At 60.1% G+C, this 13996-nt stretch overlaps 1 pseudogene; it reads right to left on the bottom strand.

Moving 5' to 3' along the window:
- Positions 1–12959: 12959 nt before the first annotated feature.
- LOC112477370 lies at positions 12960–13078 on the bottom strand (annotated as a pseudogene).
- Between the last annotated feature and the right edge of the window lie 918 nt (positions 13079–13996).

The raw sequence follows: 13996 nt of genomic DNA, 5'->3' as shown, positions 1-13996 counted from the left end.
CCAACCTTTCTAAATGTCACCAGGAGCCAAACCCACCAGGAGCCTCTCATTAAAGCTGCCGGGTGCACGTTCTCAAAGCTCTGGACAGTGAGGCCTCCCCAAGCATGGAGGGGATGTGCGCGGTCAAGCGCCCGTGTAATGTGGTATTGATCAGCTCTGCCCTGTGCCCCGGGGACCGAGCAAAGGCTTGGCTGCGGCCTCGGCCCCAGAGCATTATGGGAGAGGCCGCCTTGGTTTTAAGACACCTTTGCATCACAGGACGAGGACACCTGTCCTCTTTTCCGCCTCCCGTCTTTGCTGTTACCGAGTGTGTCTTGGGAGCTCGTAAGCGACACCGTGAGACGCTTCCCTTCGCGTGGGGCTGCAGGAAGGTCTGCGCTCACGGGCCCGGGGCGCAGCCCTGTCACTGCCGTCACTGCCGGGCCTGGCCTGCTCCCGCTCCTCCTGGCTCTGGCGCTCCAGACAGGGCGTGCTCTCCGCAGCCCGGCCACCTCCGGGTCACGGTTCAGCTGCCGTCCAGCAGCGAGCCCTGGACGCGGCTTCGGGAAGCGCTCAGCCGCCGGGCAGAGCGTGAGGCCTGCACCGCGCCCGGGCCCCCTTGCCCGCCCGCGCCCTCCGTGAGCTGGCCCTGGACCGGCCGGCCTCGCGAAGCTTGTCCCTAAGTCGGTGACCCTGGGCGAGGCGGTTTCTGTGAAGTACCAGTTCTGCCTGTCACCACTGCTCTCCAGGGTGAGATGTCGCAGCTCTTTTGGGCTGGCTTCTGGTTTCCACGATTTAGGGCTGAGTTTGGGGGCCCGGCGCCCACCCACTCGCCCACGCCCGTGGGCTCTGCTCCATGCAGCTGGGAAGTGACCACTTTGCCAGAGGGCTGCCGCAGGGACAGACGGGACGAGAGCCGTCCCGTCCCTGAAGGCCAACTGCGGACGGGACACCTCTTGAGCGCGCCCAGCTGCACACCCCGCCCATTAGGGGCCAGCGAGGCCCAGGGAAGTGCCGCAGGCGAGGCCGCAGAGCTGAGAGGCTGAGTACGCGGAGGAGGAAGTCGCACTCGCTCTGTTTCCTGCCAGCCCCCCTCACCCAGCACTTCAACCCTTCTCACCCCGGAGACCCCCTAGGCAAGCCGGGGTCTGAAGTTCTAACGCCCGACCAGCCCAGCGCTCCCCGCTTCCTGCCGTCCAGCCTGAGTCTGACCCGCCTCCCCCGCGTCAGCGCAGTCCCCACACGAGTCCACTGTTGGGATTCGCATCCCGACCCTCCATTCCCGCTGCCCCGTGCAGGCTCCCATCCATACCGTCTGGATGTCACCAGAGAGCCAGCGACAGGATCAGAGGCGATAATCCACAGGAAGCATCACGCTTCGCACAGGGCCTGGCGCCTAGAGAGGGCTCGCTGGCTGTTGGGTCTTGTCGGTGTCATCGTGGGAATGGCACGGTGTCCAGGACCCTCTCGTGGGGCCCGCTGGTGGGACAGGCCGCTCCGAACTGAGGCTCACTCGCTCCGCACCGCTGTGAGCCTGGAGCTACAGGGGACGCAGGCAAGCTGATGGGCTTCGGGACAGAAAGTGCCATCAGCTTGCACATGGCTCGGCGAGTGGCGATTTCTGTCCTCCCTCTGTCCGTGCCATTTCGCAGGGGAGGGTAGGAGATGGGGATGGGTGATGCCATGTCCTCGTCCTTGTCCGGCAGTGGCTCTTTTCCGTGAGTGAGACCCTTGGGGAGCAAGGACAAGTCCATTGTGGCTTCTCCTGTTCCACAGTGCCTTGCTGGTGGCCCTGCCAGCAGGCCCGCCGTGCGCCTGTGCTGTGACAGGTCTCATGTCACTGCTGGACAGGCCGCCGTCAGCAGGGAGGCTGCAGTGACAGGAAGAGGTGGGCCCTGCGGCCGGCAAGGAAGTCGGGTGAGGAGAGGCGGGTCTTCGTGCCCTACACACGGCCATCTCCGTGGGAGACGGTGACGGTCAGGTGGCCGGGGAGCCACTAGGGCAGGCCTGGACTGGCGAGGACATGCCTTGCCGCCCCTCCCCCACCGGCACGGCTCGCGTGGGAAGCGCAGCTTCCCGAGGCTGGAGCTCGGGCCACGTCGCGGGCGCGGGCGCACACTGGCTCTCCCGCCAGGCTCCCGCGTCTTGCTTTCCGTGCTCGGGTCCCACCCAGCTGCCCGCGCTGCGGCTCTCTGTGCCTGACAACCGACCATAAAGGTGCTGCTGGCACCCTGGGGCGTGTGCGCGGAAAGCAGGACGGAGCCGCCACAGGAGGTGCTGGGCACCTTAGCTGGCTGCACGCAGGGCCAGGACCCCTCTGCCCCCCTGAGCCCGCCTCCCACCCAGCACAGAGCCCACTGCAGGCTCCCCGAGGAAGGAGGTCCACCGCCTTTAGAGGGTACCGCCACAGACGGAGCCCCTCCCCTGCTGACCCCCGACCCTCGCCCACCGCCCTTCCTCGGGAGGAAGGCCCAGTTCTCCAAACGCCAGGAAACTCCATCTGCGACGCCCGACCCCTCATAGCGACTTTTATTGCACCTGATTCTCACGCAAATGCTGCTTGGCCCAGGGGGAGGATCCTTAATAAACCAGGGGGAGCGGGGCTGACACCACGTGCGGCTCAGGCGGAGCAGGGGCGGGGGTCCCTGGCCAGCCGCTTTCTGGTCTGGCCCGGCCCGGCCGAGGCGCGGGAGCCTGCAGATCGCCAGGCGGACCAGCCCTTGCGGCAGGGGGCGGCCAGACCGGGCAGGAGGTGCTTGGGGAAGGCGCTGGGGGGCAGCGAGTAGGTGAGAGGGCTCGGAGCCACGCGGGCTGGTAGTCGGGGGTCGTCTCACGGAGGGTCAGCAGGCTTGTCTGACCCTGCAGCCAAGCAGTCTCGTCCGTCTTGAGCACCCAGAAGGTCCCCTCTGCTGTTTCGAGGCTCCCAACATTCCCTCCCCTGTCCTGGAGTTGGTGCCTGGCCGAGTACCCCATCCAGACTGACACCGGGAAGGCGGCCCGAGCTGATGAGTCTCTGTTCCCCACTACTCACATTCCCCGGGCCTGGCCCTGGTTCATTCATCCAGTCACTCATTCAGTCAGCTGTCCATTGAGCACCTTCTGTGTGCAGGTGCTCAATGTGAGTAAGACCTAGCAGGTCCTGAGAGCCTCACCGGGGGAGAGAGACGGACACCGATCAGTCACACGGCAGGTGGAAATTTGCCGCCGTGGCTGGTGCAGGACCGTGGGCTTTGGGAGCTGAGAATAGGGGTCTTGACCGGTCAGAGGAGGGTCCCTGAGCAAGTAACCCTTGAGCCATAATCTGAAAGGTGGTTAAGAGTCGGCTCAGTAAGAGAGGATAAGGCCTTCCGAGAAAAGGATGCAGGCTGTGCAAAGGTCCTGTGGCAGAGTAGGGAGCAGGGGGCACGAGGCCTGACAAAACATAACGGGGGCTGGGGCGGAGAAGGCAGGACCAGCTCAGGGGTCACACTCCATGAGGCCGCCTGACAGGGAGGGAGCTTCGGCATTATCCTCAGGGCAACAGGATGGGGAATGAGCGGGTGGCAGGGCATGACGCTTTTGGAAATGGCACTGGCCACAGTGTGGAGATTGGAGAAGCAGACGGAGCGGATGTGGGATGTGGGAGACCATAGACCATTCAGAGGCAGCGATCCAGCCCACAGAGGACAGCGTGCGCCCCTGTCTGGGTGCACGGGCGGAAAGCAAGTAGCTGGAGGATGACAGAAGAGAAGGGTGTGTGACTGGAAGGCTGGAGGAAGGGGAGGGGCGAGGGGCGCGTGGAGGGGGCTTGGGTGGAGGGGCGAGTGTGGGTATGAGGAAGGATGGGTGGACACGCGGCTGAAGCATGCACGGGGAGGTGCATGTGTGTATCGTGCAGGCTGGGCCTCGCAGGACGCAAGGCTGGGCTCCAGACGTGCTGAGGGCAGGCGCTGCCCACACCCCAATGCTGCACACTCAGCCCGTGTCGTCCTCAGAGAGAAAGGCCCCAGGCAGTGAGCGGAATGGCACAGACTGGCTCAGCCCAGAACGCCGTGCCAGCCTATTGCTGCCTGCGGTCACCAGGCCACGGGAGGGACGTGTGCCACTGTGGACACAGCCAGTCCCCAGCCTGCCCCAGCTCCCCTGACCTTTCAGCCCGCAGATGGCACCACTATCTCTCTCTGGTGAGGGCCAGGTTGGGACCCCTCCACCTGCTGGACACTGGGCACTTCGGTGGGTGCAGCCTGGCCAAGATTCGATGGTTACTATCCATGTCGAAGTTAATGTATATATAATTTTTTCACGCATTTAAAAAATTAGGCCTGCGGGTGGGCGGATGAGTAATGGTATCTGTATTACAGACTAATGTAACAAAAAATACGCAAGGCAGTGATTCTCGATGCTTTCCAGTCCGCAGAGTCATGTTGTAACACGTGACACGTCCTGGGCAGCTCCTCTGGGCTGATCTTATTTAACGAGCACATGTTATAGAATTTTCAGAGCACCGTCCCTTGGCAGTTAAAATGTATCGCCCTTGTCAGTTGGATTGTGTTTCTGCAGTCTTCACTGTGGAACAGAAAGGTCCAGACGCCCCCAGGATGGGAGCTTTTGTGTCCTGGCCGGCTGGCCACCCCGGCCTCGGGCCCCTTCCCACCTAGCCCTCAGGCCTCTGGTCCTTCATTCCTGCCTCTTTGTGGCCAGGCCCAGCTCCAAGACGAAGGCTTCTCTGTCACCCTTGGCGAGGGCCCAGGCTGGCCAGTGATGGGAACAGGGATAAGGGCCAGTCCGCTCCCAGCGGCTGCGGGCAGACAGGCCTCCGTCCCGGGGCTGTGGATGCCCGAGTCCAGCCCATCAGGGCCGGCCGGGCTCCGACTGTGGCCACATGGCCCCCTTGTCTCCTACCTCAGGTGGCCCCGGAGGGAAAGGCGAGCTGACCAGCTCAGCCAGGGCACTCGGCCTGGCCTGCTGCTTCTCTAGCCGGAAGCCTTCTTCAAAAGACAGTTACGACAGCACCAAATGCAGGACACATGCAGGTGGCCTCGCTCCACTTGGCACAGGAGGGTGCTCGTCAGCGTCCTCATGTCCAGACAGCTATGCAGCGGTGCAGTGGCTTTGTCCCCTGCCACCTGCACTCATGCAGCGCTGAACGGGGCAAGGCCAGGCACCGCGGTGTCAGCCCGCAGACTGGACCTCCAACTCAGCCCTCGCCCCAAGGGCTGGAACCGGCCTGTTCCCCATTCCGGTAGGCAGAGCCAGGCCTCAGGTGTATTTAAACTTTACTTACTCTTCTGAAATCCGAAATAATTTTTGGTTGTTAAGCTATAGCACACAAAAAAAAGAAAATGCAGCCTCTGCTCTGAGCAACCTCAGATGGAAGGGCCCTGTCCCCTCGGCTGCAGCTCCTCGGCCACCAGCAGGCCTGCAGTGGCGATGGGCCAGGTGTGTCTGGCGGAGTGGCCGCGGCTGTCTGCTAGCCACGCTACCCACAGCCACCAGGCAGGTGTGGCCGACCACTGCAGAGGCCCAGGGGACTGTCCGTGGTTCTGAAAGGCGGGGAGATGGGCAGCGGCTACTCTGCACACTGTCCCCCCTGGTCAGCTGGGGCACAGCCTGCAGTGATCTTGATGTCCACAGAGTGGGGGTGGTCCCTTCAGTGCAGCCAGGCCAGAGTGGGGGTGACCAGCTGCCACCCCTGCATCCCCCCAGCCACTTGACCCATGGGCTTGGCCCGCACGTGGCGAGGTCAGCGAGGGTCTCAGAGAACGGCCTGAACCAAGTGTCCTCCTTCACTGCTCTCGCGGGGCATCGAGTGGCCTCAGAGTCCCATGCTGTTTCCGACAGGGCCTTTGGAATTCTGGTTCTGCTAAATAAGTGGGGTGCGGGGTTTTCCGGGCCGAGCGGCTGGGCTGGCGCCTCTGCCGCTCCGCGGGGTGGGGCACTCCCGCCGTGTGCTTCGGGAGCCTCTCGAAAGGCTCCAGAGGGCTGCTCATCCTGCGCACCATCGGATGATGGAAGTTGATACTCGCAGAGCCAAAGCAGCCTTTGTTTCTTTTCGAATGATTAGCACAGTGGTGACAGTTGTTTGATACAAAGAATGAGTCAGCAATTACTCCTTCGAAGCCTTCCGCCTGGGCTCCAGCGGCTCAGTTCTCGGCTCGCCCGGTTCCCCAGCTCACCCAGGACAGGTAAGCTCGTTCCCGCGCTTCTCCTGGGGAACGGAGGGGCTAGAGGACAGGCCGTTGGGACACCCGGTCAGCAGCAGCCTCCTGCCATTTCCGCCTGGGGTCTTTTGAGAAAGTCTCGTGCCATTCTGAAACGCTGAAGCATGAGCAGGTGAGACTGTTTCGTGAGAAAGACCAGCCGGCCGTGTCTGGAGGCAAATCACCGTTTCTCGTCCCACCTCCTACGCCCGTGCTCTCCCGGTTCGCAGCCTGCGTCAGACCCAGGACCGAGATGCTGAAGGGTCCAGGACGCAGGCACACCTGCTCGTCAACGCCTCCTATGGCTGCCCCGGCTCCCCTGTGCCCGGCTGAGCGCCAGGGTCTGCGGGAGCATGAAGGTCTGAGCCAGGTGATCCAGGTGCCCAGAAGCCCAGGAGGCAGTGCCGTGCTGGCCCTGCCCGTTCACTGAGCACCTGAGCCTGGGGACTTCCTCGCCGGCACCCGCTGCCACCATATCCACCCTCGTCCTTCCCAGTGACGAGTGACAGCGAGGAGCGGAAAGGAGGTCCTGAGTTTAGGGTGACCGTGCCCCCTGGCTCTGCCTGCTGAGGGCTGGCACCAGGCAGGATGTCCTCGTGGATCACACTGCGAAGAGTGACGACTGAGTCTCCGACGGGGAAGGTTGGGCGTGTGGATCCGCCCTGCCCCCGCCCCCCAGCAGGCGCAGGACCGCGCCTGGAATCCCTTACCTGTGGACGCAGTGTGCACCGCAGGTGGCCCACATGAGCTGTCTGAGCACAGCCTCGTTTCCCAGAATGGACATAGGGAGCCCGGCACCTCAAGGCGGAAGGGCCCCGAGCATTCGTCCAACCCCTCCTCCTGGGCCTGGGGAGTGGCCCCCATGGCCAGGACAGTTACCAGCAGAGCAAGAATGACTAGGGGTTGGGGGGACACCTTGGGTCCCCACTGGTCACTAGCTGACCACCGGCAGAGGGAGGCTGCAGGTGCAGGCCCGGCCGGTCAGGAAAGCCACAGAACTGGCATCCTGGCCGCGGCTCCCGTGGGCACCAGGTCTGCTTGCCGTGGGAAGGGTCTCCGGAGGCTCCCTCGGGTGGGATCTCCAGCCCAGCTGGCAGGGTCTGTGAGGGGGCGGGGCCTTCCGATGGTGCAGGTGGGCGGGAAACTGCTTCGGGGAGGACCAGCGGACTCAGCAGTTAGCAGCGCACTTCTGGGGTGGGGGCAGCACCCAGGAGCAAGCGGGCAGCACTTCTGCCCGGGCTCCCCTCCACAGCCCTGGCGGGAGCACTGCACCCCCTGGGTGAGGCCTGGGGCTCACAGCGTGCTCTCCCCTTCTCGCCCTGGAGGCCTTCCGACCGATGATGACGGACAGGTAGAGAGCTGGGGGGGCAGCCCAGGTGCGGCAGGAGGAAGGCAGGGCACGTGGCCAGGGGACCCCTCTTTAGTGCCGCACTGGAGAAGCAAGTGGGGGTTACCTCCACCAGAATAGTGCTGGGCTCACTCCCCAGCAACTCCAGCCCACCCACCTGCACCAGCCGGAGCTTTCTGAGCTCCCCACTTGGACCCCAAGGGCATGGAAAGACTTGCACAGAAAGTCAGGGTGTTGATGAGCGCCAAGCTCTGCAGTTCGGGCAGGAGCTGGACGGGTTGGAGTTGTGTGCAATCTCGGAGTCTTCCTGGAGGAGTGGGGAAGTTGGGCCTTAAACGCTGAGGGCACTTTACAACGTAATATTGGGGGCGACAGGGTGGCAGCGGAGCATATTGTCTTTTCAGTCAACTAAAACAGTGACCGGGACTTTAAATCTGCCGTCCAGCACGCCCTGCTGCAGGCTGGGAGCCGGGAATGGAGTGAAACAGTCAGCAAATGCTTTCCGTGCCCAGGAGCAGCCTCCACGCGCCAGCCCGTCCGGAGGCCCCAGTGGAGTGAAACAGTCAGCAAATGCTTTCCGTGCCCTGGAGCAGCCTCCACGCGCCAGCCCGTCTGGAGGCCCCGGGCCCCGGGCAGTCTCGCGGGCCCGTCTGCTCGCGGGCAGGCTGCTCGGTCCTCGTGGACCAGGTGTTAACCGTGCCCATTTTCTTGTCCCCTGCAGGTACGGGCCCTGCCTACACCACAGACCCGCTCCTGTCCCTGGTCCTGTTAGCTCTGCATAAGCTCCTCGGCCAGCTGGCGGGGCAGTGACGGACTCTCCGCGTCCGCGTCCTGGGTACCCACGCGGCCAGCTCAGAGCCTGGGCGAGGATTGTGTCGCCAGACGGACAGTGAAAGACTGAGAAGCATGACTAAGTCCATGTGGGAAATAAATAAAGCATATTTTTGAGGAAGTTACACAAATGTAGGACACTTGAAATAATGCGCCCAGGCTCGGACGAGACGCGGTCAGCCTGTGCTGACGCCTGGGGTCGGTTTCTCTCCCGCGCGCTCCCCGTTCCCAGACTCGGCCTCCGGGTCTTCATTTTGCACGAATGGTTGAGCAGTCACCTTTAGGACGCGACGTGAAAACATTGGCTTGCAGCCTTTCTGACAAAGCGAAATATTTTTAGTAGATTATCGTGTTTGGGAATTTTTTTTAATTTACTTTTTTTCTTTGGGGGCTTACCTCTTTTTATTAAAGTAAATTATTTCCTTTGAGACATTTTGATTTTAAAAAGATACACCTTATCATAATTAAAATTCACTGTCAATAATATTTATTTTTAAATAAACATTGGAAACGAGGTCTGACACTTGTTTATAAACTGTATTGTATATTGCTGAATAACGGTTGAATAAAAAATGACTTTGAAATAAGCTTCCTACAGTCATGTATGAATGAATGTGAAGCCTCCGTGCAGCCCGGATGCCGTGACCCGTTCTTCGATGCCAGCTGTACCCTCGGCCAGATGCAGCCAGCATGGAGGACAGCCCAGGGCACCTGGCCAAAGCCACACTGAGCAGACAGGAGTGCTCGTTCAGCCTCCCCTAAGGACCGGAGGTCCCAGGCAGCCAGGGGAGAGAGAAGCCGATGGAAAGCAGGTCGCCGGCAAGAGCATGAGAACGGATCACGCGCCAGCCTCTCCCTTTCGGTGTAAACTAATCAACCAACCCGTTCGCCCTCTTCGAGATTCTGCGTCTAGAGGTATTTGCTGTTACTGGATTCACTGCCAGTTGGAGGGGCAATTAGGTGACCAGATGGGGCTTTCCACACTCCTCCGTGCATCTGCAGATTGCTCTGAGCCTCTGAAATGCGTGTGTTTGGGACAGGTTACACGCACCTTAAAAGAAATAGACACGGCTTGGGGGCCGTTAGTCTTCATTCCGTGACAGGATCGCATTAAATAGCCAGATCTCTTGGATTCGTTCAAAATGCGGTCCGTTTGTAAACAAGCGTGCCTGTCACTGACGTCACTCGCTGAATGCCGTCTCGCCGGCACCTGGTTAGGACCATGCTTCCTGCGCCCTGTGCTGGGCGGGGCCGCATAACGGGCTCCAGCCAGTGAGCTGCGGATGGAAGGGACACACGTGCCTTCCAGTCCAGGCACTTGATTGCTAGTGCAAGACCCTCCCAAGCATGACTGGGCAGTTCAGGACGTGCAGGAGCCTCCCCTGCCAGCCGGCACTGGAGGCGCCAGCACAATGAGCAGTCGGCCTCGGCTGCCGCCGCTGTTACCCCGGCATGACCCGGCCCGTCCCCGCGGCGCGGGCAAGGCCTGCGGCCGCTTTCGCAGGGGAGAGAGGAGCGGGCCGTGCGTCAGGAAGACCCGGACTCGCGACGGCCTGGCGCGGCGCTGGCCGGCTGGGCTGCGGGGCAGAAGGCGGCATCAGACGCGCAGTTTCTGGCGAACCCCACACCTGGTCTCACATCGCACTTCTGCTGGTCGGCACCAGCCGAGCTGTGAATCTGGTGGTTTTGTCCGGTGGACAGTGGCTCTGCTCTGAAGACTTATCTCTTTCTGCAGGCAGCTCGATGCGGCCGTGGGCCCACGTCGGGTTAAATACCGGCCCGCCGTGCACGAGAAGGAGCGAGGCCCTTCCTGGACGCCCGGTGGAATGGAAATGACGTGTCCGTGATGGGCTGAGGTCATGCCAGACCCCTCCAGGGACAGGAGCCAGAGAGCCAGTTCTGTCATGCAAACCAGCCCCCTCCGCAGACACGCCGTCGGCCAGACAGTGCCTGGACGCTGCTGGCCCCGGTGTGGTGCACGGCGAGAGGTCACTGTGCTCTGGGGGGCAGCTCTCCTGGGCTGCCCCGTGTTCTGCACAGAGAGGCAGCACCTCGCGCTCAGAGGGGTGGGCCCTGAGGTCTCCTCCTGGGGACCAAGCATTTCTGGAAGTGGTGGGTGAGGCAGGTCACTCCCTAGGGTGGGACTTTAACCCCCCAACAGAGGCAAATGGCAGTCAGACTGAGACCGAGGAGGAATTAGGGTCCCCAGGAGGCCAAAGCAAGACCCTCTGGCCCTGCGGCCCCATGGACCGGCCTCCCTGCTGCCTCAGCAGCCTGGGAGGGAGAAGCGCAGTGTGCAAAGTGGACGGTGGCATCTGGGGCCACCACGCAGCGCACAAGGTGAGGACAAGGACGGCAGACCAGGGACTTCGTGGGGCGCACACGCCAGGAGGGTCAAGTGCGCACCAGAAGCGGAGACTGTGGGATCGGACTCGCCGCCCACGGCAGACGGGGGTCCGAGGATGGAACGGTTTGTTTCGATTTGGGACGAAGGCACCGTGGGTTGTTCCGAAGGTCTGGTCCCAGCCCGGGAGGGCCACCTGGTCAGTCGGCTTGGAGGGACTGTGGGGCCGTGGGTCAGCATCGCAACAAACTCCAAACTGAGGGCGAGGAGGCCAGAGGGTGGAGGAGGGAAGTGACCGCAGGGCAAGCCCGCCTTAGCTGGAGGCTAGGGTGATGGGGGGTGACGGAGAGCAGGAAGGGCGGGGAGAGGAGCCAGGCAGATTGGGGTGACTCAGCCACACCCCGCTCCAGGGGAGAAGCCTCTGCATGCTCCAGTTGTGACACGGGCGCCTCGTGGCACTGACCCACCGGGTCCTTCGTGCAGCACATGGCAGCCGTCCCCTGCGAAACAGCCCAGTCTCCATCCACATTTCCTTACGAGCCCTTCCAGACCTGTCGCCACCGTCCTGCCTCGTGCAGGCACACGGGCTGCGAGCACCTGCGGGCAAACCCGCCTGCACACAGGAGCCTCTCTGCCCCTCTCCACCCTGCCTCTGACTACTGCGGTCAGTCTGCTGGCCTCGCAGGGCCAGAAGGCATCGCAGCCATTCAGAACGGGCCTCGAAGAGGCCCAAAGCCAAACGAGCTTCAGGGTTAGCCGCACCCCACTCCCAAAGCACGTAACTGATGTTTCGAATCACACATATCCAGTTTTCGATTTAAGAACACAGCGAAGACGTTAAAGTAGATTGTAGATAACCCGAGTTATCTTGCAGAAGCTGATTTTTCTGTGCCTCTTCTTTTTTTAGTAAATTATAGGATACAAAATCTTCCATTCGTTTTGCAAGGTCTGCTGTGCGTCTACGACACAGTCTACCAACATTCTCTTACCTGCGTAGCCAACTAAGTGCCTGATCAGCTGTTTGCAGCTGAACATAATCCTGCCCCCCCGCCCTCCCGAAAGGCACAGCGTGGTTCCAGCTCCCCTCCGCCCGCCCGGCTCTGTGCCCCTTGAGGGTGCGAGGCTGCCGCCTCCACCTCCCACAGCTTCTCCGAGCCCAGTCCTCCCAAACGGGTGCTTCTCATGCAGACAGACCGCAGTCACGTTCCGCAGGTTAGTGCCCACAGAGCAGGATGTCGGCTTCACAGGGAAGGCTCCCCTTTGCCAGCACAACCCGGCTCCGTTTGAGTGATTAATTGTCTTTAGAACAGCGAAAGGCTCCCGCCTAGAGGTGGCGGCTGGGGAGGAGGCGGCCGCACAGCGTCGCGTCGCAGGGCACTCCTGGGCAGGGAAGCCAGGAGATTACAAATGCACAAATAATTAATTCACATCAATACGGCGAGGGTTCAGGCTGTGAGACATTCAATTACGCTGTTCAAAGAGAAGATGCTGATCTTCAGCGAGCCCGCTCCATGCTGCAAAGAGCACGCATTTGTAATGTGTGCAGCGGGAACGTCCCTCTTCTGCTGTGTGATCCGGTCCTTGGGGAACCCCATAAATCCGTGGCACTGAGTGTGCGAGGCTCCCTGTGGAGGCACTCAATCAAGCCAGCCCTGCCTCCCTGCCTGCCTCTTCATGTCAATCCCTCAAGACTCAATAGGAAATGTATGATAGACTAATGATGACGAACAGATCATGGAGCGGTGGATGGGTGGGTGGATGGATGGGTGGATAGATGGATGGATGGACGGATAGATGGCTTGGTGAGTGGATGGATGGATGGGTGGGTGGATGATGGATGGGTGGGTGGGTGGATAGATGGGAGGATGGATAGATGGGCAGATGGATAGATGGGCAGATGGATGGACAGACGGACGAACAGTGGATGGATGGATGGATGGATGGATGATGGATGGATGAATGGTTGGTGGGTAGATGGATGGATACATGAATGGGTGGATGGGAGGGTAGGTGGATGGGTAGATGGATATGGAGGCAAAGACAGATAAAAATTCCCAAAGATTGTCAGACACAGACACACTCAAACATAAACACTCGATGACTTGCCTGAACCAGTAGCATGAATAAATCTCAGAGAAAATTATTCACATTCTAAAAGAAATCACTTTAGATTTTTTATTTTATTTATTTATTTTTTTTAAGCAAGGCAACCCTTGGTTGACCTCACAGATTGCAAGGACCTAGTCAGCTTACAATCCGTTATTTTTTTAATTTTTTATGCCTACAACACCTGGTCTTCCTAGGTGGTCTCCCATCCACGTACTAACCAAGCTCGACCCTGCTTAGCTTCCGAGATCAGATGGGATCGGGCTTGTTCAGGGTGGCATGGCCGTAGACCTAGATTTCTTTAAAAATAACAAGCTCCTGTCACATGTTTAAAATAGGATTTGAATCTTAGTTTTATTACACAGAGAGAGAGAAGCGCACACACACATACACGTCTGGAAAGTTGTACACCGAGGTATTAAAAGTTTGTCTCTGTGACAGGTGAGATTGTGTGTACTTTCATGCCTGGCTGTGAGGTTTTGACTTTTCTGTGATGAACATTTATTACTTCTGTAACAAGATGAAAGAGATAAAATATTTTTTAATTAAAGAAAAGACAATTTTACCAAATAAAAAGGAAAATTCAATTTATAAAGATGTAACATCCCACCGGTTTTCAGAAGAACATTTACTTGATGAAAAGGGACCCTCTGGGCACTTGATGCTTTTCAGACCTGGCCCCAGGGTGCCTGAAGGTGGAGGTACCAAGTAGGTGACCGGCGCGGGGAGCTCGCACTCTGGGGTGGGGGATCTACCACACCCCACCACCCCAAAAGATGGCATAAAGGGCTTGGATCTGTTTGGCCCAAGCACTGGACGAGTGGCAACCAGGACTCAGGGCAAAGGGCGGCTGAGGGTTTGGGGTGTCACGGGGGCCATGGGCCCATGAGGTCTGCAGGACCTGGTCACTAGCCACTTTTATTCATTCAACAAACACACATTGACTATTACTCTGTGAACATCCCCCTGTAGGAGAAAGGTCTGCTCCCCGCGAAGGAGCTGGTGGCCCAGCAGGAGGCGTGAACACATCCACAGTGGACTGGAATTCAGTGTGACAGTGATGAGCACGGTGATGGAGTGGAAGGGACCCCAGGGAGGAAGGATTAATCGTGACAGCGGGCAGGGGAGGCATGGCAGGGGCTCGTCAAACAGCGGAAGGGAGCGGAAGTGGCGTTTGAGCTGGGCCCTCGCTCTGACGCATGGGGAGCC

The sequence above is a fragment of the Pteropus alecto genome, unplaced genomic scaffold (genome assembly GCF_000325575.1).
Source record: "Pteropus alecto unplaced genomic scaffold, ASM32557v1 scaffold123, whole genome shotgun sequence".
Lineage (NCBI taxonomy): Eukaryota > Metazoa > Chordata > Mammalia > Chiroptera > Pteropodidae > Pteropus > Pteropus alecto.
This window is presented reverse-complemented; position numbering and strand designations above follow the sequence as displayed.